This window comes from Mustela putorius, unplaced genomic scaffold (assembly GCF_011764305.1).
Source record: "Mustela putorius furo isolate JIRA1106 unplaced genomic scaffold, ASM1176430v1.1 tig00537350_pilon_pilon_pilon, whole genome shotgun sequence".
In the NCBI taxonomy this organism is placed as follows: Eukaryota; Metazoa; Chordata; class Mammalia; order Carnivora; family Mustelidae; genus Mustela; species Mustela putorius.
Genome location: NW_025422471.1, coordinates 2585673 through 2611296, shown reverse-complemented (window position 1 = coordinate 2611296; position 25624 = coordinate 2585673). Strand labels below are relative to the sequence as shown.

General features: G+C 37.0%; 1 pseudogene; it reads right to left on the bottom strand.

The window, feature by feature from the left end:
• Positions 1–9676: 9676 nt before the first annotated feature.
• LOC101680840 lies at positions 9677–11473 on the bottom strand (annotated as a pseudogene).
• Positions 11474–25624: the final 14151 nt, after the last annotated feature.

Sequence of the window (25624 nt, the reverse complement as noted above, 5' to 3'; positions counted from 1 at the left end):
AACTCACTGAATTTCTTTTCTATTCATACCAGTTACCCTACCTTGATTATACAGTCAGTTTTAAAAAAATTAAGAATCATACATCTTTACCTGCTCTTGTTGATACACAAATTTTAGTAAGATAAAAGATATTAATAAGCTGTTTTACATAGATTGACCAAATTTACATATGACTGACAGTTAATAACTTCTCTAATTCCAAATTCTTATGTTCTTTTTATTGCCTCACATCACACAACTCCCATACTTATTTCAATGCAATGAAAATCAGAAAGTGGGCTTGGTACGGATTTATGTCAAATTAAGATAATAAAAAAGACTTTCTAGTTCATCAATATTGAGCTCTGAATAATTAAAGTATATTCTAGGATAGTAAACCAAACTAAAACTAAATGCAGCTTATAACAAAGATGTACATCTGAGAATTAAATACACTAATTTTGTTGTTCTTCACATTAACACGATTCAGTATTTATAGTCCCATAACGGGTTTATTTCCCTTATATAGAATGAGATAATAACCACTGATGAAATTTCTTCATTTTCAGAGCTCTGAAGCACACAGCCAAATACCCTTTTTTTCAATATTTCATGCTTATGATATTTAGCAAAGCTTATTTCATCTTATTTCATACAAAGGTAATCGTGTATCAACTTAAAACAAAGCCATACTACAATCCCTTTGCATATGGATGCAATATAATGCAAATCTATTAAAATGTGTGATTTCTTCCTGCACTTAAGTTTCATATAAATTCTTTCTAGTTATTAGCACCGCCTCTGAATGCAATGCACACTCTTCAACATATCTTTTTTCCCCAAGATGCAACATATTATTAATAATAGGAAAACATCTTCTACCTTTTTAAAAAGCTCTATTATTTATCTTCTGGTATATTGTCCAGATATAAATAAATATGTCCAAAAAAATGCCCACCCTTTGTATATGGAAATAGTTACTTCATAAATCTAGAGAGAACATAAAATGACAAAAATTGTCAGGCACATGCTTCATCCTTCTGTGGTCATTGATTAAAATATGCCTAATTCTGCTTCCAAAGTTTATTTTAAGGAAATTATTATCATTCTAAGGAATTAATATGCCCAAAGATTTAGCCTTAACTTTATTCATTGCAGCAATTTATGTTTTTATTGTATATAACTGTCTTTGCCATTACAAAGAACTAGTTAAGAACAAAACAACAACTAAAAATCTCTGAACTTCTTATTTGCAGGAGGGGTATGTAAGTCCTGTTTTCTTCATTGGGGATGTGACTTGAATTTTGTCATGACATAGACATACTAGAATTGCCTAACCAAGTCAAGGACTACTACACTTGCCTTTGTATCTTGATACTTTGGTAAATCAAAAGTAAAAAAAACAAGTCTTTTTCAAAGTTTGTTATTACATAGTGCCCTGGGTAAAATTTATTCTAGATTGGGGGGGAAAAAAAGTGTTATTAATAGATTGAATCCAACTGATTAAACCTATTTATCCAGGGGCACCTGGGTGGCTCAGTGGGTTAAGCCTCTGCCTTAGGCTCAGGTCATGATCTCAGGGTCCTGGGATAGAGCCCTGCATTGGGCTCTCTGCTCAGCAGGGAGTCAGCTTCCTCCTCTCTCCCTGCCTGCTTCTCTCTCTACTTATGATCTCTGTCTGTCAAATAAATAAAATCTTTCAAAATAAATAAATAAATAACCCTATTTATCTGAAACAAGTATCAGTTTTTGTTTTTTTAAGATTTTTATTTATTTATTCGACAGAGAGAATCACAAGTAGGCAGAGAGGCAGGCAGAGAGAGAGGAAGGGAAGCAGGCTCCCTGCTGAGCAGAGAGCCCGATGTAGGGCTCGATCCCAGGACTCTGGGATCATGACCTGAGCCGAAGGCAGAGGCTTTAACCCACTGAGTCACCCAGGCGCCCCAAGTATCAAGTATTTGAATGTAGTGTAACTTCTTATCTGCAGAACACCTCTAAATCAGGACTTAAAGTTTTTTGTAACAGAGGCTTCTCTGTGTCCTTACGAAACTATTATCCCCTCAGAAAATGGTGGGCCAAAGGGACTTAGAGCTAACAATGTTAAATGTGCTTCATTGATTATATAGTTCATTTGCTGAAAATTTCTCATTAATAGTGGTGGTCATGACTGTTGAAAATCCTTTATAAAATACCAGCTATCCAACTAATTTCCAGAATCATAATTACTTTTATCCTAAATGGTATATTTTCATGTCAATTCTTTAAATATGATGATTAATTTGCTTCCCTAACTATACTCCTCATAAATGACATTACTTAATGAGCCAAAAAAAAAAAAAAAAAAAATCCCTCCGAATTGGGAGCATCAAAGCCTTATGCTTAATTCTAATTTTTTTTTCCTGAAACTTCAATTAAATAATATTGTCAAAATATAACCATCCTATTACTTTACATCATAAAATAATTTGGGGGACAAAAAAACAGGTTTTAAAATACATTTTTTGCTAACTAGAACAGCCTTCTATCATTTTATCAAACATAGTCATTTACATGGAAATCAGAGGAGAAATTGTAAAGTGCCCAAGGTCCTTCCTTCAGACTCAGATTTTCCTGAAGATTTTCAGGAGGCATTTTGAGTGACAAATGCTTCAGCCAGTTGTGAGAGGCTTAGGCCAGCTCAGGAATAACAAAGAGGGAGGGATAAAGTAAGTAGATTAGAGTCCACACCCAGGATGAAAGTTTGCCAAAGAAGCAGAGCCAAGGGCCTTTGCAGAAGAATCATCCTACATCATATTTTTTTTATGAAAGATATGTTATGATTCAGTTCCTTTAAAGCCTGTCAAATATTTTATAACAGGTTCATAATGGAGTAGCTGATTGCAAGAGAGACTGGACCCCTTCCTTGCCCGGTGACATATTCTAGGTAAGCAGCAAAATGGAGAGTAAACTTAGGTCCTAGTGGTAATGACCACCATAAGTCTTTGCAATCAACAAAGGGCCTCAGATGCAGACTTTTGCCATCAATAAACCAAAAACGTTGTTATATGGATGGCGAGGGAATTGTTCTTGTGTTAGAAATTTGCATCTGGATAATATAGGCCTGTAAACATATCACAACATTATGCGCTACCCTGTTGTGGTAGCTCTTCATTTTTAAGATACCAGGTGTTTCGAAGAATGGCTATATCCCAGTTTTCTCATGAATTCTGAGAGGTACTCAACATGTTTACTGGTTAGTTAACAAATTAGGAAAATCTTGATCAGATTTCAGTTTGTATTCTTCAAGATTTCTTTTCCAAAGTAGAACTCTATTAATTCTAAATGTTTAGGGAATTTAGTCAGGCTTATAGCAATCTTCTTACGGTTTTTAAAGGCTGAAATTAGCTTCTTAAATAATGGTAGGTGCTTGAGTTAATTCCCTCTTCATTGTTAAAGACTTTATTTAGGTAAATAGCTGTCTACCTGGCATTTTACAGGAGTAGGATACAAAATGCTCTAGCACCACCTGGAGGTGCTTATTTGGGTGCCTAAGAGAGACCCACCCTCTGACCCAGAATGTTCATGAACAAAGGACAGTGAGTTCTTTGCGTGCTTGTGCTTGCAAGGTTCCGCAGAATCACATTGAAAAAACATTTCAACTAGGCTGTAGAAAGATAAAGAAAGATAACAGACCCTTTTTAAGTAGCAGTTTGATTCTGACTGAAGGATTATTTCAGGTTACAGATCCTTGAAAAAAAATTATTAAATGTTTTTCTTTTTACTAAAAGGATATGGTAACCCTCAATTAAAAATTAGGACAATTTAACAGAAGACATGAACAGACACTTCTCCAAAAAAGACATACAAATGGCTAACAGACATATGAAAAAATGTTCATCATCATTAGCCATCAGGGAGATTCAAAACAAAACCACATTGAGATACCACCTTACACCAGTTAGAATGGCCAAAATTAACAAGACAGGAAACGTGTGTTGGAGAGGATGTGGAGAAAGGGGAACGCTCTTACGCTTTTGGTGGGAATGCAAGTTGGTGCAGCCACTTTGGAAAACAGTATGGAGATTCCTTAAGAAATTAAAAATAGGGACGCCTGGGTGGCTCAGTGGGTTAAGCTGCTGCCTTCTGCTCGGGTCATGATCTCAGGGTCCTGGGATCGAGTCCCGCATCGGGCTCTCTTCTCAGCAGGGAGCCTGCTTCTCTCTCTCTCTCTCTCTCTCTCTCTGCCTGCCTCTCCATCTACTTGTGATCTCTCTCTGTCAAATAAATAAAAAAAAATCTTAAAAAAAAAATTAAAAATAGAGCTTCCCTATGACCCTGCAATTGCACTACTGGGTATTTACCCTGAAGGTAAGATGTATTGAAAAGAAGGGCCATTTGTACCCCAATGTTCATAGCAGCAACAACCATAATCGCCAAATCGTGGAAAGGGCCAAAATGCCCTTTAACAAAGAAATGGATAAAGAAGATATGGGCCATATATACAATGGAATATTATGCCTCCATCAGAAAAGATGAATACCCAACTTTTGTTTCAACATGGACCGATCTGGAGGAGATTTTTCTGAGTGAAATAAGTCAAGCAGTCAATTATCATATGGTTTCACTTAGTTATGGAGCATAAGAAATAACATGGAGAACATTAGGAGAAGGAAAGGAAAAGTGAATTGGGGGAAATTGGAGGGGGAGACAAACCATGAGAGCCTGTGGATTCTGAGAAACAAACTGAGGGTTTTGGAGGGTAGGGGGGTAGGAAGATAGATGAGCCTTGTGGTGTATATTAAAGAGGGCACATATTGCATGGAGCATTGGGTGTGGTGCATAAACAATGAATCTTGGGGCACCTGAGTGGCTCAGTGGGTTAAAGCCTCTGCCTTCAACTCAGGTCTGATCCCAGGGTCCTGGAATTGAGCCCCGCATCGGGCTCTCTGCTCAGCGGGAAGCCTGCTTCTCCCTCTCTCTCTCTCTCTCTGCCTGCTTCTCTGCCTGCTTGTGATCTCCGTCAAATAAATAAATAAAATCTAAAAAAAAAAAAAAAAAAACCAACAACATTGAATCTTGGAACACTGAAAAAATTTTTTTAAAAAATTAGTAGGACAATTTAAGTGTGACAGATGCAAAAACACTGAAGAATAAATGGGATGGTATTTCCTAACTGGTTAGGAAATTGTCACTGTGAGTGAATGGGTGAGTGATATATTAACTAGTAATATGTTTTATTATTAATATTTTATTTTCTTTTTATTACTATTATTTAATTAATTTATTATTAATTATTATTTTTACTAATAATGTGTTTAATTACTGACTTCTTTGACTATTCACATGATTTCTTTAGGTCTTTATATATGATCAAACTAATCTTTCCATCATTTTTACTAATGTAACAAGAAGTTATATAATCAATTTGTACATTTCCTGGAATATACCATTGATATACCAATGACCCAAACCTGGAATCTACCATTTTCCCAGTTGCTCTGGTTTCCTTTTGGTGGAAAATTATGTTAAGAAACCACAATCTGGGCCCTCGAAAAATTTATTGTTACTGAGCTGGTCATTGTTCCTACAGGTTTATAGCAGACACAATTATAAATGGTTTTTTAACAAAAATATATCTCAGTTCATACTTAAAACTTCAGTTCAAAATTCTGGATTTACTGACCTTATATCTAGATATACTTTCTCTCATGCCAAAAATCCTGGTTCTTTTTTTTTTTTTTTAAGATTTTATTTATTTATTTGACAGAGAGAGTTTACAAGTAGACAGAGGCAGGCAGAGAGAGAGAGAGAGAGAAGCAGGCTCCCTGCTGAGCAGAGAGCCTGATGCGGGACTCGATCCCAGGACCCTGAGATCACGACCTGAGCCGAAGGCAGCGGCTTAACCCACTGAGCCACCCAGGCGCCCAAAAATCCTGGTTCTTAAAGCAAAAATTACCCATTTGCTTTATCCAACACGTATACTCCATCTCAAAATAACCACTATGATAAATTGAAAACTCTCGACAATTTTCCATTTTGTTCTTAGTATATTCTCTAATGATGTATGATAAGATCATTCTGCCTTACAGTTTTTTAGAATAGTTCCTACTTACGTAGTTATGTCACCAACTAGATAAAAATTTAAGCTCATTTGTTTTACTATATTTTTATTTAACAGTTTTGTAATTACCTAAAATACTTATATATCTTCTCTGGAGAAAGGACTCCAAATCTACAAAACATGTTACAGTCTAGGAATTCTAACTTCTACCCACTCTGTCCACCTTAATGCTACCTTTATCAATATTAATATTTGTAATTTTATGTTTTATCTTTCCATTATTTTATTTTAGTGTAAACAAATGTGTTTATGCATATAAGTAACAGCACTCTGCATATTTTTTTTACTTTGTTTCTTTCACTTAATACATCCTGGAGATAAGATTTCATATTTATTGGTATTTATTTGATAAACATACCAAGTACCATTTATATTTATTGTGATGTCCAATATTTGGGCTTCACTTCTGTCATATTATTTTATAGATATACATTTTCATATATATGTATATTTGTGTTTTGTATATATATTTTTTATTATGTGATTTATTTTATTCTCTCTCTCTAACAGTACACCTTTCAGTATTTAGAAATTTTGCAGTTTTGTTCTAACAGTTTACAGTTTGGGATTTTTTTTTTAAAGATTTTATTTATTTATTTGAGAGAAAGACAGTGAGAGAGAGCATGAGCGAGGAGAAGGTCAGAAAGCGAAGCAGACTCTCCATTGAGCTGGGAGCCCTGATGTGGGACTCGATCCCGGGACTCCGGGATCATGGACCTGAGCCGAAGGCAGTCGTCCAACCAACTGAGCCACCCAGGTGTCCCCAGTTTGGGATTTTTTAAGGATTTTATTTATTTATTTGAGAGACAGTGAGTGAGACAGAGAGCACAAGCAGAAGAGGCACAGTGAGAGGGAGAAGCAGACTCCCCTCTGAGCAGGGGGAGTGCTTTGGGATTTTTTTAAATTGGAATCACACTCAATACACAACTTAAATTGTAGAGAATTGATTTAATTATAATATAGTCTTCTAGTCTCTGTGATCATCATTTATCCATTTATTCATGTTTTATTTTAATTTATTCAGCAAAATGTTAGATTTTCCTAAGTTCTTAAACATTACTTCATAGATTTCTTCCATAGTATTTTGTTGCTGCTGATGCTATTATAAATGAAATACTTATAATTGGTTATTTTTAAATGTGTAAACTATTGATTTTTCTTTGTTGATCTTGCATTTTATCTTGCTGGACTTCCCTATTAGTGCTAAATTTAATTAAATCTCTTATTTTGAGATAATTTTAAGTTCACATTCAATTGTAAAAAATAATAGAGAGTTCCCCATTATCTTTTTACTCAATTCCCCACCAGGAAAACATCTAAAATTCTAATAGATAACATGTTTGCAGTCTAACTACATACTTGCAAAATCTAATCTTGTTATAATTTTTCATCGGTGTCTAGTATATATTTTATGATCTAAAATAATTACAATTTATTAAGTTTTCTCAGTACACTCTTTGTAAAAATTGACTAAGAATTTAAAATTTTAAATTATATAAACTAAAATGTAAACAGTGAAAAATCTTGCAGAACACAAATGCTATTGTTCTGAAATAACCAAAACCAAACAAAGCATTTGACAGTTAGGGACTTCTTAATGTCTGAAGTATAGAGACTGTGTTATGGGCCTATTCTTAAATTTTTAAATAAAATATTCTTCATGATCCATATGTTATCTGTTCATCAAAAGTCAAGGTGCACAGAAATGATTGGAAAACCTTCTAAGAGCTGTTTGATTTCTGCTCATCTCTAATAGGCAAATACCCGTTGTAACCACAAAGGTTCAAAAGACAGCTAAAAGTATCACTTTTTTATTGACTTGGTAAGCTGAGGTATATGGAACTTGAGGCCATAATTTCATATCTTAACAGCTACCTTTTCTTTCTCAAAAATGACACACTGACAACATATATGCTAAATTCATGGAGATGTGAATGGAATATATAAACCGTGTACTGAACTCATTATGCTTTCTAGACTTTTGCTTTCATTTAGAAGGAAAAGTACAAGTGTATTACTATTCATCTCAGGCATTATTGGTACATTTAAATTAAAAGTAGAAATTAGCATAAATTAAGCAATCGAAACTAAAAGAGTGCCATTTGGTTGGAACCTTTCAACAGTTTCTCCTTCAACAATCATCCCCATTTCATAGATTTCAATTCCGATATGACAACATACAAAATGATTAGGAAGGAAAATTCTATTTATATTTTTCACCATAAGAAATTTCATAAGACAAAGACTTTGGAAATAGAGGAAATAAAAAGCTTATTTCAATTATACCAACAATGTTGAGACATTTGTATATACTTAGACTAACTTGAATAAAAAATAGAAGGATGCATTTATTTTATTTTTAAAGACTGTGTTTATTTATTTGAGAGGAAGAGAAAGCATGAGCAGTAGGAAGGGCAGAGCAGCGATCAGGGCCTGGATCCTAGAATCTTGAGATCATGACCCAAGATGAAGTCAGATGCTTATCTGACAGAACCCAACAGGTGCCCCCAGAAGAATTTTTTTTTAAAGTATCTCTCAAACTCTCTGCATGTTTCTCTATGTTCCCTGCACTGAAGACTTTTTTAAATCATGTACAGAGTAAGGAAGCTGTTAATATCTAATGATTAACACCCTACATATGTATTTTTTCATAGACTCACATTTTATCAACAAAAATGCAAGTTATATATTGTTCAATAGTATGTGCATACTCATAACTTAAATTCATTATTTCTATTCTCTGGCATTGTCTAAGAACATAAAAGTAACAAATATGGTTTTGCCTGTCTTACAAAAATAAAATACATAAAATATTTTTAAATTTTTTCAGAGTTTACTCTAATCGTCAGTCATGCTAACTTTTTCCGTAATTTCTGTGTCAGCATTGTTTAGTAAAGATATAATGTGAGTCACAGATGTAAATTTAATTTTTTAGTATCCATTTTTTATGCTTAAAAAATTTTAAAAATAATTTCAATATATTTTAAATTCAATATATCCAAAATATAATCATTTTGATATTTAATAAAAAACAAATTGAAATAAATAAATATTTCCCATATTTAATAAATAAATAAAATAAAAAATAAATGAACATTTAAAAAATAAATTTAATAAATAAATAATAAAAATAATAAATAATTAAAAGCTTATCACTTCAATATTTTATATCCTTCATTTTTCATGCTAATTCTAAAATTGGTTGCATACTTGGAATCTTTGGTGTATCTCACTTCAGGTTAGACTCATTTCAAGTGCCAATAGCCACATATGGCTAGTGGCTCCCATACTGGACAAGTTGAGATGAGTCAGGTCATTATGCATTTTACAACTTATGAATAGTCTCTACAAATTTTAAGGTGTAGAAGGTGCCACTGTTGCCTCAAAAATAAATTGCCTTCTAGTACATGCCTGTTATAAGATACAGAATTATTAAGGTACATCTAACTTGGTTATACCTAAGGGAAATGGGTATAAGTCAGCTGAGAGATCAACAATGTATATGCAGGCATAAACCAACAATACAAAATTGCCTACCACTTGGTACCATCCTTAGAATCACACTTTCAGCCATAGCTTTTTTTCTCTCTCTCTCATTAAACTTTTGTTTTAATGGATCTCAAATTCGTTGACAGATTTTTGGTCAAGTTGTTTCCATTAAAAAGTAGATTTTAAAAACTAAGAACTTAAAACTTCCACACATACACACAAAAACAAATAGTCCACAAAACATTCTCCTTTCCTTCTGAAGGTTTTATAATGCACTGTTAGCACTAACCAGTCTTTTACTCTTAAACGTAAATGGCCAACTGACATAAACAGTTCTGAGACCATTCTTCCACCACTGATTGAGACTGGGTGGCAGGTACTGGGGAGAATTTTCCTTTAGCCTTCTGAGCTTTCTGGGCCAACTTGGTGATCTTGCCAGCTCCAGCTACCCACAGGAGAATAGTCAGAGAAGCTCTCAAAACACTAGGCTTGCCAGGAACCATGGCAGCATCACCAGATTTCAAGAACTTGGGACCATCTTCCAGCTTTTTTCCAGAACAACAATCTATCATCTCCTTCAGTTCATCAAACTTTCAAGCAATATGAGCTATGTGACAATCCAGCACAGGTGCATACCCAGCACTGGTCTGGCTTGGATGGTTCAGAATAACTACCTGAGCCATGAAGGTAGATACTTCCATTGGTGGGTACTGGTACTTCCATTTTTGCTGCCACCAATCACATTGTAACGACAAACATCTTTGACAGATACATTCTTGACATTGAAGCCCACGCTGTCCCCAGAAAGAGCCTCACTCAGAGTTTTATGGTGCACTTCAACAGACTTTACTTCAGTTGTAACATTGACTGGAGCAAATCAAATTCCAGGTTTAAGAACAGCAGTCTCCACTCATCCCAGAGGGACAGTACCAATACTACCAATTTTGTAGGTGTCCTGGAGGGGTAGATACAAGGGATTATCAGTTGGACAAGTTGGTGTCCAAGTGCAATCCAGAGCTTCAAGCAGTGTGGTTCCACTGGCATTCCCATCTTTACAGTTGACCTTCCATCCCCCAAACCAAGGCATGTTAGCACTTGGCTCCAGCATTTTGTCACCATTCCAACAAGAAACTGGCACAAATGCTTTCTTTTTCTTTTTCTTTTTTTAAAGATTTTATTTATTTATTTGACAGACAGAGATCACAAGTAGGCAGAGAGGCAGGCAGAGAGAGAGAGGAAGGGAAGCAGGCTCCCTGCTGAGCAGAGCTTGATGCCAGGACCCTGGGATCATGACCTGAGCTGAAGGCAGCAGCTTTAACACACTGAGCCACCCAGGTGCCCCATAGCCAATTTTCTTAATGTAGGTGCTGACTTCCTGAATAATTTCCTGTAGTTCTTCTGGCCTTAGGGTGACTCAGTAAAATATGTTTTTTTATATATCAGCAATTAGTTGTTTTATACCCAATGTATAAGCCAGACGGGCATGCTCATTGGTCTGCCCATTCTTGGAGAAACCTGCTTCAAATTCGTCCACACCAGCAGCCACAATTGGGACAGCAAAGTCAGCCTGAGATGTGCCTGTCATCATGTTTTTGATAGAGTCTCTATGTCCTGGGCCATCAATGATGGTCATGTAATACTTGCTGGTCTCGAATTTCTACAGGGAGATATCAATGGTGATACCATGTTCATGTTCAGCTTCAGTTTATCCAAGACCTGGGAAAACTTAGTGGAGCCTCTTCCCTCTCAGCAGCCTCCTTCTCAGATTTTTCCATAGTTCTTTTGTTGATCCCACCACATGAATAGATCAGATGACCAGTAGTGTTAGAATTGCCCAAATCCACGTGTCCAATGACGATGATGTTGTTGTGAGTCTTTCCCTTTCCCATTTTGGTTTAGGTTTAACAGTGGTTTTCACAACATCGATGTTCTGGTGGCAGACCCATTTTGAAAAAACAGCTATAGCTTTTTGTCCATTTGTTATTGTCCACTTCAGAAAAGACACAGTATGGAAAAAGGGGGGGGAACCCTTCTATCTGAAAATCTTTTAATTGTTTAAAAATTAAAAGTTCCTTTAAGAAGTCTATTGAAAAAGTGATCAAAAGTTAGCAGACTTTTCTTTCTTTTTTTTTTTTTTTTTTTTGGTAAAGGGCCATAGAGTAATATTTTAGGTTTTGCGGGCCATATAGTCCTTGTCATACCTATTCAACTCTACCATTGTAGTGGGGGAAAAAACAAAGATACTATGTAAACAAATGGATGTACCTGTGATTCAATAAAACAATTGACAAAAACAGATGGTAGGACCACAGTTTGTAACCCTTGGTCTAAACTACTTTCCTTTCAAGTAAAAGGAAACCAGGTCAAACTTAATGAATATTTATTGACAGTAACAATGACAACAACAAAATCTTAGTGGAAATGTTCAAAAGATGTTATCAGGTACCCATTTTTTCTCCACTTCTCGGCCATTAAAATCTTCAGATTTAAATGCCTTTACGGTTGCCAAACTGTGGAAAGAACCAAGATGCCCTTCAACGGACGAATGGATAAGGAAGATGTGGTCCATATACACTATGGAGTATTATGCCTCCATCAGAAAGGATGAATACCCAACTTTTGTAGCAACATGGATGGGACTGGAAGAGATTATGCTGAGTGAAAAAAAAGTCAAGCAGAGAGAGTCAATTATCATATGGTTTCACTTATTTGTGGAGCATAACAAATAACATGGAGGACATGGGGAGATGGAGAGGAGAAGGGAGTTGTGGGAAATTGGAAGGGGAGGTGAACCATGAGAGACTATGGACTCTGAAAAACAATCTGAGGGTTTTGAAGGGGCTGGGGGGTGGAAGATTGGGGGAGCCAGGTGGTGGGTATTAAGGAGGGCACGTATTGCATGGAGCACTGGGTGTGGTGCAAAAACAATGAATACTGTTACACTGAAAAGAAATTAAACAAATAAATGCCCTTACTGTTCATGATCTCAGAAGGAAAGAAAGTAACTCTCTCTGGCAACTATATCAATTTCTGGGGAAAAAAAATATTGAGGCCTTTCTTAAGCCATTTTCCCATCCTTGGATCAACTGACGTTCCCCATGGAAGGAGGTCTCTTAATGGTCAACACAGCCCCCATTTCCACACACATAAAATCAGAAATGAGAGAAGAGATAAGTAGAAAATAAGAGGAAAAAAAGGAATAACTTATGAAAAAGAAGGAAAGAAATAGAGTGCAGATACAAAGTTACTCACCAATGGCATCATATCTCAGCACATTATCACTCCCGATGCATTAATTCCAGTGAACAACTGAATACTAAAAACAATGAGGACTTTTTCACCTGAGAGGATCAGGCACTGGGGTGGGATAGGGGACAAAACCAGACTCTAGATATAATGATAGCCTCATGTTAAGTAGAAGACAATATGTAGAGATTATAACAAAGACATTCAGTGATCCAGACTGGGGGAAAATCGCCAGAGACGGAGGATTTCCAACAGGCAAGTCAATCACTGCACCAAACAATCTGAATCAAGGGAAGGTATCCTGACAGAGGTGACTGGCATTCAAGGAAGGCAGTCCTGCCTCACAGCATTTGGGTTATCATTTTAGTTTCTAAAAGACTGCAGATATCCACCAGAGATGGATATTGGATTTCAACCTAAAAAGCACAATGATCTGAGTTGATGCTGAGAGGTGGTACTGTGCTACTAACGAATACCTGACCGTTGGTCTGGAGTTCCTTCAACTCCCCTACCCAAGGTCAGGATTTTTTTTTTTTTTTAAAGATTTTATCTATTTACCTGATGGAGAGAGAGATCACAAGCAGGCAAAGAGGCAGGCAGAGAGAGAGGGAGAAGCAGGCTCCCCGCTGAGCACAGAGCCTGATGCGGGGCTCAATCCCAGGACCCTGAGACCATGACCTGAGCGGAAGGCAGAGGCCTAACCCACTGAGCCACCCAGGCGCCCCCAAGGTCAGGATTTTCCTAGAACATGAAAAAAGAGCTGAGTCTGAAACTGAAGATCAGTTCTTAAGCAGCTTATTTCCACAAAGAAATATTTATTTATTTATTTATTTATTTGTCAGAGAGAGAGTGCACAAGCAGGGGGAACAGCAGGCAGAGAGAAGCAGGCTCCCTGCTGAGCAAGGAGCCAGATATGGGAGTGACCTGAGTCAAAGGCAGATGCTTAACCAACTGAGCCACTCAGGCATTCCATTCACACAGGTATAAGATGTGGAAACTGAGCAGAGTTTTAAGAACAGAGGATATTTTTAAGGATTATAAGGAAAGATCCTGTTCTTTAAGATGGTTGGGGGTTTTGTTTTTATTTTATTATAATTTGAGTTCAACAGGCAATGAGCAATAATGCTTTGCATATGATTTGAGAAATTCAATAAAATCTTTTAGTTCATCATTAAAAGTAATATTTAAATGTTTCTTATGACATATTTCTAGGGTATACCCTAATACATAATTAAAATGGAAACCATTTCCTCTGGTATAAAGCTGAGAAAATAAAGCTTTGGTATGATAGAAAAAAGTTTCTATTTAATAATATGTGAAAATATGAGTAAGTAATAATTTATAATATGGTTAACAGCTAAGAGTTGCTATAACAGAGAGATCCCAAAATATTGTGGCTTCAATGTGATAGCAGTTTATTTTTCCTTAATATGACAACCCAGAGTGGGGTGGTCTAGCAGCTCTGGTCACCAAGTTTACGTAGGTTCCCAGGCTGTCAGGGCAGCACATCCAACTTTAGTTTCCATCTCTTAGTTCAAGAAGACTGCTCAGTTCTTACCATTTCCCAGTCAGGGATAGCCAGAAATAAGAAAAAGAAAAGAAGCAGCAGCTTCTGCAGCAGGGTGGGGGGTGAAGAGGGGGAAGAGTAAGCAAGCAGTGTCTTAAGAAGAAAGCGGTATAGGGGCGCGTGGGTGGCACAGTGGGTTAAGCCGCTGCCTTCGGCTCAGGTCATGATCTCAGGGTCCTGGGATGGAGCCCCGTATCGGGCTCCTTGCTCAGCGGGGAGCCTGCTTCCCTCTCTCTCTCTCTGCCTGCCTTTCCGTCTACTTGTGATTTCTCTCTGTCAAATAAATAAATAAAATCTTAAAAAAAAAAAGAAGAAGAAGAAAGCGGTATAGAAGTGTCACATATCTTCTACAGTCACCCTACTGATAAGAAATTAGTTATATGGTCATACGTATCATTAGTAGATACAGAGAAACTGGAATGGTTTGAGTCTATTCAGTAAGAGAGGAGATTGGACCCAAGTGTCTATCAACAGAGGAATGGAGAAGAAGATGTAGTATACACACACACACACACACACACACACACACTGGAATAATATTCAGCCATTAAAAGGAGTGAAATTTGCTATTTGCAAGGACATGAATGGAGCTAGAAAGTATTATGCAAAGCAAAACAAATCAGAGAAAGACAAATACCATATGATGTCACTCATGTATAGAAAAAGAAAACAAATGATCAAAGGGGAATAAAAGAAAAAAAGAAATAAAAAAGAAAAGAAAAGAAAGAGAGAGAGAGACAAACCAAGAAACAGACCCTTAACTATACAGAACGAACTGAAGGTTACTGTTAGGGAGGTGATCAGGGGGTAGGTGAGACAGGAGATGGGAATTTCAGAGGGCACTTGTGATGAGCACTGGGTGATGTATGGAATTGTCAAATCAGTATACTGCACCCCTGAAACTAACATAACACTGTATACTATCTATACTGGAATTAAAAATAAATAAATAAGCACACATATCTTTAAAAAACAAGAGAGATAGGAGACGGGATATTGGAGCTTGAGCTCCAACCTCTATCATTCATGCCTGTAACAAGCATTAAGTAATTGCTTAATGAGATTAATTATCACTGAAAATAGCAATATATATATATATATATATATTTTTTTTTTTTTTTTAAAGAACCATTTACTGGGGCGCCTGGGTGTCTCAGTGGGTTAAAGCCTCTGCCTTCAACTCAGGCCATGATCCTAGGGTCCTGGGATCAAGCCCCATATCAGGCCCTCTGCTCCACAGGGAGCCGGCTTCCTCCTCTCTCTCTGACTGCTTCTCTGCCTACTTGTGATCTCTGTCTGTCAAATGAATAAAAAAAAATCTTAAAAAAAAAATCATTTACTTACTTTAGAGAGAGGGAAAGAGAGAGAGATTGGGGTGTCGGGTAGAGGCGGAGGACAGAGAAGAAAAGTAGAGTCTGTGCTGAGCACAGAGCCCCACACATGACCCTGAGATCACAACCCAAGCAGAAACCAAGACTTAAGGGCTTAACTAAATGCACCACCCAGGCACCCCCTCAAAAAAAGATTTTTAAAAATAGAACACAGTTACTGTTCTTGAGAAACACACAGTGTACTGAGGATGTCCATGGAAACAATTTTAGCAGAATAACTGGGCTATACTGGAGTACCCTTATTAGGTTCTCTGAGCACAGAGAAAAAAATACTACTGTCCACATAAGAAAGTCAACAAAAAGTTCATAATGGAGGTAGTGTTTAAGCTTAATCTATTTAAAAGATTATGAGGTCACCAAGTAACATAAGAAAGAGTACTTTGGTCATCAAAGCCTTGGCATAATGTAATGGCCTTGGGTGATGGCAAGTAGCCTTGTATGAGCAGATCTATTCAAAGTGTGTGTGTGTGTGTACATGCACATGCACGCATGTGGATATAGGTTTGTATTAGGGCAGAGTAGTGAAGTGGGGGAATGAGAGAACATAAAGAGGGTCCTTGTAAGGAGTTTGGAAGTGATTATGAATCCATTGAAGGATTTTAGGCAGAGCAGTGATGAGGTAGACTGGCATATCAGAAATTTCATTTTGGTTGAAGTCTCCTCTTATAAGGGCCACAAGGGAAGAAACATTCTTCATTTTAATTAAAAAAAAAACATTTATTGAACACTGTCTTTGTGCCAGACCTATTCTCTGTCCTCCTACTAAAAGCCAATTTTCAGAAAAATCGAAGATAAAGGAATCAATTTTGTTGCCTGGAGACATTTCCCATTTTGAAAATTTCTCTCTTAGGACACAACTTAGTCTTTAAAAGACAGAAAAGACGAGGAAAATACAGTTTTTCATTTACAGTGGTCTCCATTTTCATCCCCACTGGGTTCAAACAGCAGGTTCCTCAGGCTCTTATGTAAAACATAGACACAAAAACAAAAACCCTTCTAGCAAGTTTACCCCTATAGGTTACAGATATAACTGGGTTCGAGAGGTGAGCGAAGTTTCGAAACAATGAGTAAAAGCATCATATCTCTTCAGGCAGTTGGCCCATTACCCACAAATGCAGCCCTGAATTTTATGGGTGGATCTCATCTTATTTACATGGGACCACAGAGGAAATAACACAGAGAACCAGGAAATTGGCACTCTTAGTTACTTAAGATGAGAACCAGTTCCATGGCTTTCCACAGCTATTTTCATTTCTTACCATTCTTTGTGGATGAAAAGAACTTTTGAGTTGGGAATTTTGTCACTGTATAATTGGATCTGGCCAGATAGTACTGCAAACTATTTAGTGCTGTCTGATGTATAAAATCTTCTTTCTATTTCCCAGTGATCTCAGTCAACTCATTATAAATTATTTTAGTAATGAAGCTGTTGTAATACAAAAAGACCACTAAAAATTTCTAGAAATATCATGCAGACATTAATGTATTTTCACCAGCAGATGGCATTATTTAGTTTTTTAAAGGTTAAAAAAAAAAACCTATACAGACCTAATACCAGCAACGAAGTATCCAAAATAATTTAATGAGTGAATAATCTTGTTTCAAACAAAAGAATCATCAAAGAAATGGATTAACGTGTTCCCTTTGTTCCAGCACCATCCATCTCTCTAAGAGGTTGCTTCTTTTGAAACCAGCTGAAGATTAATTATGTATATGGGACACTTTGGGGGGCACTGAAAGAGGAGAATTGGGCCACAAGTGCTCATATTTGGAAACAGATGGTTTGAAAATGAATAAAGGTAATTAATAATAATGATGTCTTGACTGCACGGAGCAGCTGTCCTCCTCAGAGCTCAAAAAGCTTCCTTCATTATCTCATTCATCCTCCCTATGTTTAAGCATGACATCAGGAACTGCATCTACACACCTTGTGTTTTGTTTGTTTTGTTTTGTTTTATATTTGGGGGACAGTAAAAATCCCTCCTGATAGAACAGATCTACATTCATGGTTACAATTGCAACATAGAAAAATACCCTGCAGGTTGTTTTAAATAATGGAACAAAACCATGAATACCACAAATAGGTAAAATTGCTTGAGGTAGTGGGGAAACAAGGTAGAGGAACTTGGAAATATTTGTTATGGAAATTCATACCCAAGAATACTTCTCTACGTATCAGATAGTTTTTAAAATGTGGGCTGAGATGGAGAGGAGTTATTTATATAGGGTGTGAACTAGAATGTAAGGTATCTGTTGACTAAATTAGAAAATACTTTTGGGCTTTTTCCCACTGACACTATGCCAACTTCTTTCTAGAATACAAAGTCTTGTGAATATTAAAGAAACCTAAAATACTCTTGTTTTCTAAGAAACCCTACAAGTGAAAAGCATAATTTGTTAACATGGTAATCTAAGGACAAATTTAGTTTTGAAAAAATCTTTCTACTGAGAAATTGTAATCTGATAAGAGGATGCCAGCCTGAGAAGTAATTTTTTTTAAGTAAGTGAAAAATCTATTTTAGAAGACGTTAGCTTTAACTCGTGTTTCATACTATATTTATATTGGAGAATTGTGTCTCACAAAGCAAAAACAGTAAGGGCCTACCAGAAAATAATAGATCAAGTCTAAACACACACCTCCTTCCTTTTTGTCTGAGTGGATTCCTGTATTCATGATCTCTTCTTCTATTTCTGGCTGCTTCCGACTTTCCCCTCCAGCCCTCCTTACCCCTCTTCCAAACCTACCTATCAGATATGCCTCCGGATGACGACAAGAGCCATCAATCACTGTCTCTGTGTTCCTTCTGCTTTATTGGGTGGCAGTCATAGGATGCTTCAAGGGGAAAGATACAATTTTTCAGAACCTATGTCTAAGAGAAAAGCCCTCTTCCCCCAGGCAGAGCCCTAGATGAACTTGTAACAATTTTCCAATAGAATTTCTATCAGTATTTTGAAAAGCTATGATTCCTTTTTCTTTTTTTTTTAATATTTTATTTATTTATTTAACAGAGAGAGAGAGATCAAAAGTGGGCAGAGAGGCAGGCAGAGAGAGAGGGGGAAGCAGGCTCTCCACTGAGCAGAGAGCCCGATGTGGGGCCCAATCCCAAGACCCTGAGATCATGACCTGAGCCGAAGGTAGAGGCTCAACCCACTGAGCAACCAGGCATCCCCCCTTTTTCTTGATCTACAGATCCTCTCCTGCAATGAAATTTCAAGAGAACAATACAATATTTCCCCCCAAATTGCTTTATCTAGTAATTCTCTTTAACTCTGAAATAGCTACAATTTTCAGTGCATCTCCACAGCTTGTTCATGGCCCTACTGGCCTGGGACTACCCTGTACCATGGAAACCAGAGAAGCCAAGAGCATCAGAAGATCAGTGCCAGTTGGACAAGGAATACCAAAGAAACCCAAGTCATTACAAAATCTGCTTCTGATAATGGCTTGTCTCTAGGCTAACTCCTGGTAAAAGGAATCTTTGGAATGATTGAGCAGTTCAGAACTCTCTTCTAAGCTCTTAGTAATATTTGGAGAGTCATAGTCTGAACCCAGAGCCAATCTTCATTCTTTACCTCTTGAGCAGCTGTAGGCCCTACTCCTTCATGCAATTTCCAAATCCTTACTGGCTATCTGCACGTGGAATCATTCACTAATCATTCAAAAGCCTTTTAGTGAGGTTCTACTATGTCCCAGGCACTGTGCTTGGTACATTAAAAGTAAGAAGAGGAAAGAAGAAAACAGATCTTCAAAAAGCTTATATTCTAATGACTCTTGGGGAACTATCCTGTAACAGGCATCAAGTAAGGGAAGTATTCAGTGACCTGGATACGAGGACAGGAGTCCAGTAGAGCTCCGATCTATGCCTTTTTAATGGCTCTTTATCCTTCTAGTTCAAACCGAGAGTCAACGCAGGCTAAAGGAGAGAGTGTTTCTTCAGATGAGTTCAAATCCTAGGACTTAAACTTACTGTTAAGTTATCTGATTCTCTCAGCATTCATTTCCTTATCGGATTCATGGGGATAAACAACACCACCCTCCCCAGATGGCTGAAGGATTAAATAAGATGGTATCTGGAAAGCACTTAGCACAATGCCTGGCCTCTATCAGTTGCCTACTAAGAACATGATAGGATTAGCATTTATTGAGCAGGGGTTTCTTTTGGACCAGGATCTTTGCCAGGTTATTGCTCATATATCACCTCATTATTTCTCCACAGCAGCCCGAGAGTAAACCTTATTATTCTCACTTTATAAGGAGACTCAGAAAGGAAGCTTGCCTAATTTTATACAGCTTGCAAGTTGGGGGATTAGATTCATAATCACGTCTTTTCGTGATAAGCCCAAAGTTTTTCCTGCGTACATTTTCAAGGAACACACGTTGTCTTGGAAGTGGCATCTCCCAGAGGACTTTCACAACACACTCAGAGTTATTTAGTCCAGTGCTGCAACCCATGGGTCAAAGGTATGCCACTGAAGCATATCTTTGTCAAGTTCAAACAGCAGAGGGAGAAAAAAGCTTCCTCCCTCAGGAAAAGACAGAGAGCTTTTTATGCTTTTCCCCCACAGAGGATAGGTTGCTGCTGTCTGCAGAATGAGAATGGGGAAAAGTGAGCTGATTGTTCTTTGTGCAATAATGAGATGGGTGGATCCTCAAAGTTAATGGTACCCCAAATGTTACGGAGCAATTGGCATAGTCAGATCTGTGGAAAATGTTTCTCTATGCCTGCTCCTTAGAACAAACCTTCAGAGAAGACAAAAGCTTCAACATGAAAGGCAAGAGCATAAGCAGAAAATGCCAGAAGACCATCAAAGGACTCAGAAGCCTTGGAGAGTCCCTAGCTCTCCTTTATAAGCTGTTCTCTGAACTGAGGCCAGGTTCTACCCACATTTGCCTTTGGAGTTGAGTCACATGATAAAAGGCAGATGTGTCAATTTAACATTAATGAACTCAGCGCCTGGCACTTGTATTCATACTTTTTCTTAATTTGAAATAGTATTTGAAGCAGAATACTGAGTAGGTAAATCACGACTTGGGTTTATTTCAGCATTATAAATCACCACACATCATTCATGTGTAAATAAAAACCTGGTAGTGTTTTTGGTCCATCTGTTGTATTAGGTTGGAGGTTACTAATTGCTCCACATTGTTTTCACTTTTACTATGAAACCTACTTCCTGTGTCTCATGTATCATTGGCAATATTTCTAATTCACTGGACAGGAAATTTGATTCTAATGTCTGTGTAATACTTTGCACAAATTTTAGCATTATATAACAACATTCTCTGGAACTCTCTCAGCAAAGACTTAAATTTTTAAATATTTTTGTGTGCAGAGATTGTATGACATCAGCGTCCTCAAATAATAAGACATTCTGCTGGTCTTCAGAATTTTAACCTTACTCATACTACTTGTAGAATCTGAGACATTGCTGATTAGTGTCTGTGTATACATGTGTATGTGTGTCTAACAAGGCTCCTCACAATGCATTAGCTCCCCCAGTGTTGCTAAGAAAGAGAATTATCTGTATATATTAGATACATGATCTCTGCTTGTCCTGAACCACAGCTTCTTCCAGACTGTTCTCCAAACCAACTATTCTTGCTCTAAACTCTTTACCTCGGTTGCCTCCCCTAAAATACACATCCAAGTCAGTCCACACACATATTACCTTAATCCTATTTTCTCCAAACCAGGCTTGAACACAATTTCCCATGCCCAGAGCCATTGAGAGTCATGAGAGAACACCTTTTTCAGACTTCTCATTCTTGAAAGCTTCAACGGCTTCTAACAGTGCAGCTTTGTTCTATCACCTTCACAAACATCAATCAATTACCTTTATAATGACAATGTTGTCTTCATCTGTAACTTTCACAACTTCTCTCACCTCTCTAGAGAACATGGTATCTGGCTCATATTTTTCCTCCCACCCTGCATCCTTTCCCATCATCCTAAGTAATATATAATGTACGTATGAATTAGGAACCATCTCGACATCATTTTACTCTTGCCCCTCCTCACATCACTAGAGTACATCTACCTCTACCTCAGGACACTTACATTTTAGGAGGATCACATAATCAAAATGCACTACTCCAAGTATCTGACCACTGTATCTAGCCCAAGTATCTAGCCCACTGCTTTCTTTTTCAAAAGCAGCCTCTTTCAAACATCTCTCATTTGTTCACCAGCCCTACACTCACTCAATTCCCTACACTTCTCCCTACCTTTGATGCCCTTTTGGCTTCACTTGATCCCTTTGTATACTGAATCTATGGGTTAACTTTTTCACGATTCACTTTTCCACTTCAACTATCCAACAATATGTGACAATCAATGAGGTGCAGAAGAAAAGTGATATGCAATCCGTGCCATAAACAGTTTACCACCTAATATAGCAAGCAAGAAATTCTTGTGTGGATGTTTCTCTTCTTCTTCAGAGAAGTGACAATAATTTTTGTCTAACTGTAGCTCAGAGAGAACGCAATCTGCTTTCCAGTCCTCTATCCCCTTAATTTCAAACTCTGTCTCCACATTAGTCAAGACTGTGCCTTAAGTGGGAAGACTGAGTAAAATGACCTCAGTTCGATGTCTGTCTCTATATGAGATTTTATAAAATTCTCTTGTATCCATTCTCAAAAGTCATTCTTGCTTTAATTATTATGAGTATGGGCTTTAAATTTTGTGGTGAATTTGGAAATAATTCACAACTGGTTGAAAATATGATCATTTGTGGTTAATTTTATGTGTCAATTTGGTTAAGCTGTGGTGACCAGATGTTTGGTCAAACACCAGATTAGATGTTGCTATGAAAGTTTGTTGTTTGTTTGTTTGTTTGTTTGTTTTAAGATGTGATTAACATTTAAATCCTTAGACTTTGAATGAAGCAGATTATTCTCCATACAGTGGGTGAGTCTCATCTAATCCATTGAAGACCTCAAGAGAAAAAAACTGAGGTCTCCCAAGAAGGAATTCTGCCTGTAGAAGACCTTTGAGCCAAAGCTACAATATCAACTCTTTCCTGAGTCTCCAGCCTGCCCGCATGCCAACCTAGCAGCCTGCCCTACAGAACTGGATTTAACCAGTCCCCACAATCACATGAGCCAATTCCTAAAAATAAATCTATCTATGCACACATCCTACTGGTTCTGTTTCTCTGGAGAATCCTGGCTAATACATCATGCTATATTGTATAAGTAAACTGACACTATAAAATACAGGTCTTTCATGAAGAAATCTCTCTTGTTATGAATACTTCAAGAAACAATCTGCTGCTTGGTTTTCTTAGTGTATCAAAGTAATTCTCATTATTTAAATCCCACTAGAAATAGAAAATACTAACTGCAGCCTTAATAATCATATATTTGGCAAAATTCAGTGTGTTGGCTCCATTTAAATAAATAAAATTGACTGTTGTTTTTCACTGAGTAGTGGGATTATCAAGACAAGTAGATAGCTTCTGATATTGCAGAAAGTGGTTTATATAAAAGTAAAACTCAAAATTCACACCTAGCACTGATCTATACATTCACTTGCCAGTGAGTCACCAATACCTATTTTTTCCCAACATATTATAGGGATTCTATTTTGTATTTATGGGGGGAAAAATACCAGAGCATCATTAACCATAATGTTGAGAAGACATTTTTCACTACTTAGGCATTGCCAGTCACCTGCAGCATAAAAAAGATAAGGATTTGCTATATTATAGAAAAACATGACTCTCGCTCAATATAATTCACCTTCTCACTGTAGGAAGGACAAAGGGACATATTGTTTCTTCTTTGCTATAGTGCAATAGAAATACGATCACAGGTAACACTAGAAAATTATGTTAAAAAATGAATTGTAACTGGAAGCAAAACAGATCTCACAGAAGATAAAAGGACAAGGAAACAAGCCACAATAGGAAGATACCTGGGAGTAAATAAAATGGCTTTAAGTGTAAAATATCTGATTATTTTCATAAGAAGGCATTTATAAAATTATCAGGGTCCATATAGGTCAAGGAAATGTTATTTTTGAGAATTTGAACAGAATCAGACAGGTTTCAGAAGACAAGAAAGGTGATGTGTTTTAGAGAGGAGAATTTGGATAATTAAAGCAAAACCATTACTGGCACAGAAAGATTATCAAGAAGAAATCAAAGCCAAAATGATTTTCAAGATTCTTATAGAGGACAGGATAATGGGTATTATTAACCTGCTTGTTTTCTTAAATAATAAGTTTTAAGATAATAATTTAATCTATGCAAAGGTAACAGCCTGGTATGTTAGAGCAGACTACAGATTTTAATCTCTTACAAATCTACTTAAGATTTTGCATGATGTTCTCCACTAACATTACAGGAAAATAAGTCCACGCATGACAACTATAGTACCTCCTAATTTACCAAACATAATTGGAAAATGAGACCCACTCCATTCCCACACCCAGTGAATTTTCTAGAGAAGATGGGAAAGGAAATTGGGAAGGGACCCAGATGTTCACAGATATTATGGCACAGTTACATGAGCAGACTTGCTATTCAAACACCTTAAGTTTATATCCTTATTCTGTTTCTTAGAAGTTATGAGATCTTGAGCAACTTACACAATCTCCCCAAGATTCACTTTCCTTATCTGAGCAACTTACACAATCTCCCCAAGATTCACTTTCCTTATCTGAGCAACTTACACAATCTCCCCAAGATTCACTTTCCTTATCTGTGAAATGGGAATAATAATAGCACAGCTTATGAAAAGTAAATGAGGTTATAAAAGTAAAAGACTTGTTGGAGAGACTATTCAATTAATGATAGTTCTAGGAACTAGGAAATTTAATAATTGATTAACTCATCTGTTTTTCTTACTCAATTGTGAGTTCCTCATGAATCAGAATTATACCTTGCTCTTATACGGGACTACTGTATAATAGGAAACTTTGTAACAAAGAGAATGGACTTGCTATAAATTCAATATTTCATATTTAGTATTCATATTTTACAGTTAGTCATTTACCTGGAGCAGATATTCCAAGTAAAGATAAAGAAAAAAAAAAAGAGAACAGCGTATGCTGGACATAAGACAGTCTGGAGGAGTCAGGTAGTAAAGAAACATGCCTAGTCTGACTGGAGGAAAGGGCTAATCAGCTCCCTATTGGTCAAGGCAAGTAAGACATCAGAGTTAGTCATCAGGGCAAGTAGACTAATAAAATGGCACCAGAGGCAGGAAGGCAGCCCTGAGCTTTATTCTTGACACAACCACCTTCTACTCCAGCCTGTTTTATACATTCTGTCGAAATCACAGATATTCACAAGAAGAAAATTTTTAACCTTGCTAGAGGATAGAAGCACCTGGATATTTTCGTCCCTCAGAATAACTGAAGGTGAAATCAGATAACCATTTATTCACTCCTTCAACACTGTGGAATATTTATTATGTACAGGATCCTAAGGATACAGAGAGACATAAAACATGGTCCCTGCCTTCTACTACTTCTTTGAGAGGGGCTGATAGATGTGTAAACAAAATAGTACAACCAACTTAGATAGAAGCTATATATATTTATAATTGAAGTTATGCAAGTCCTTGTCAGTACACTGAGAATGAAGGTCTTAGAGTGGACATTATAGAGGAAGTGGTGTTTGAAGTGGTGGTATACAGGGAGATTATGCTATTCATGGCAAAAGGAATAGCATCAGTTATGAACCTGAGTCTACACACAATGACAACACTTTACATTCTGACCTAGTACAGCTCCATGCTCCAACCCGATATTTAGAACCATATGTAGCATTTATGATACCTCTCATTCACTGCTCACAGCCGTTTTCTGCACTGTCAGGTTTAAGCTGTGTCAGGTAGTTGAGGTT